At 36.6% G+C, this 2,226-nt stretch overlaps 1 pseudogene; it reads left to right on the top strand.

Moving 5' to 3' along the window:
- The first annotated feature begins 541 nt into the window (after window positions 1-541).
- LOC149178744 (putative histone H2A variant 1) lies at window positions 542-1,294 on the top strand (annotated as a pseudogene).
- Window positions 1,295-2,226: the final 932 nt, after the last annotated feature.

Genomic DNA, 2,226 nt, shown 5'->3' with positions numbered 1-2,226 from the left:
AGTAATTATAAAAAGTAATTATAATTTGGAAAAACAAATAAAAGCGTATTTTTTCTAAAAACTAAATCAACGCTATGCGAATAATTTAAACCAACAACGTTTTACCTACAAAGTAATTATAAAAAGTAATTATAATTTGGAAAAACAAATAAAAGCGTATTGCAACAAATAATATTTCAAAAAAATAAATAAACTTCAGTTAAAATAAATATATATATATATATATAAACCGCATCAATACAGTGAAACTTAATACCTATCGCGACGGTACAATCAAATTGGAAAGAAAGCAACGATAATGTCTCGAATACAGCGTCCTTGAAATTTATTGCACATCACTCCATCATTAACAATCCCGCGTCTTTTTTTAAATCAGGAGCCCCCTCCGAGGATTCGTCACACTATATTTTCCTGTTCATGGACTTGCAGAGGAGACAAAGAAGAATAAGGTGGTCAGGAGCCCCCTCCGCGGATTCTTCGCACCTTATATTTTCCTGGTCATAGCCTTGCAGAGGACACAAAGAAGAATAAGGTGGGCACGATGAACACTCCTGGAGATTTTGAAGCAGTCGGGCAGGGAAATACCAAATTTTCGTTAACAGGCAAATGGGTCAACAGAAATGAGAGAATGAGAAAAAAAAAAAGACACCTGTTTCAGGTCCTCTCGCGCTGGCTTGCAGTTTGTAGGGTTTCTGGCGTTTTTGCTGACTGTTTTTGGAAGTGTTAGAGGGTTATTTATGCATCTTAGGACTCAAGACTATGTTTTATTTCGTAGGATCAAATCTGATTATTATGCTTATCCCATTGTTCAAACGATTATATATTGAAGCTAATGGAAATTTTCACTTTTTCTTGGTAGTTCAGTAAATGTTTCTCTAAATTTTCATATTTTCAAATGCTTTTTCTTCGAAGTTCAGGAAATGTTTAATGAATTTGCATAGAATATTCATGGCTGGTAAATTACTGATGCAGTTTCCAGTGGGGAGAACCCATCGGGAGATGAAGTCTCGCTTGCATGCAAGTATCAGAGTGGGAGCAACTGCAGCTGTGTACATGGCAGCTGTTTTGGAGTATCTGACTGCAGAGGTAATGGAATTAGCGGGGAATGGTAGCAAAGAACTGAAAGGCGAAACGCATTACACCCAGGCATCTGCGTCTTGCCATTAGGGCTGATGAGGATCTGGACACGCTGATTAAGGGCACAATTGCAGGTGGCGCTGTCATCCTTCACATTAACAAAGCACGGTTTCAAAAGCTCAAAGTTTCTCCGAGTGCTGGAACTTTTTACTATTAAGGTTTTGGAAATGTAGTTGTCTATAACGCGACTTTTTGAAAACTTTTTTGGCCGGTTTTTCCGGTCGAAATCCGGCAGGAATTTATTGGAATCGCAAGTTTGATAGCTAGTTTCTGCACAATGAAAGCGTCCCAGGGGTTTTTCAGGGTGCTGAATCTAAATATGCAGTTAAAAAACCATTTTAACTGCAAAATCAAGATTTAACCTCAATTTCTTCCGCCGGATTCTGTCACTGGAATCTCCAAAAAGTCGCATTATAGACAACTCCTTTGGAAATTGATGGGGAACCTTCTGATTTTTGGTTTTGCTAAGCCGTTGAATAAATTAGGCCCCATTTTTGGGTTTTTTTAAGTGGGTGAGGAATGTGCTTTGTGCTAATTCACTACGAGGGTGTTGGCAATTTTGTGTTAGGCTCGTTTTGGCATGAGGGTATTGGCAATTTTGGGTTATCAATTTTGGCACTAGGTGGTTGTCAAATTTGCGTTAGCAAGGGAGATCTCCCGGAGACTCATGATAATCACAGTTTTAAATATTTTGTGAATCAGTGATTTGAGAAAGAAGGCATATCTATTTTGATATTTTATATAGATTGATTGAATATATATATGCAATTTAGTGATCGTTAACGTTGGTTGGTTTTGCATCTTATTCATGAATTCTCATAACCTGTTTCTTGAACTTCAAGACATTCTAGTCATGATTTTACATTGCATTTATGAAACTGTTTCACCAGGCTGTGTGTTTTATGTTATTGCTGGTTTCGTTTTTCCTAGTCTTAGTGTATTTTATGTTATTGCTTGTTGTGTTTTTTGTTGTGCGTGGAATAGGCATTTAGGGTTGTTGTTTTTACATTGTTTAGAGGATTTGTGTTTTTGTTATAAAATTGTTTGAAAATAAATAGTGAGATTCGATCATAAGTCATTTAGTATTAG

The sequence above is a fragment of the Pinus tabuliformis genome, chromosome 4_1 (assembly GCF_031772625.1).
Source record: "Pinus tabuliformis cultivar Carrire ecotype Pingquan chromosome 4_1, CPIR1, whole genome shotgun sequence".
In the NCBI taxonomy this organism is placed as follows: Eukaryota; Viridiplantae; Streptophyta; class Pinopsida; order Pinales; family Pinaceae; genus Pinus; species Pinus tabuliformis.
Note: the sequence above shows the minus strand (reverse complement) of the source record. Positions and strands in the feature narration are given on the sequence as shown.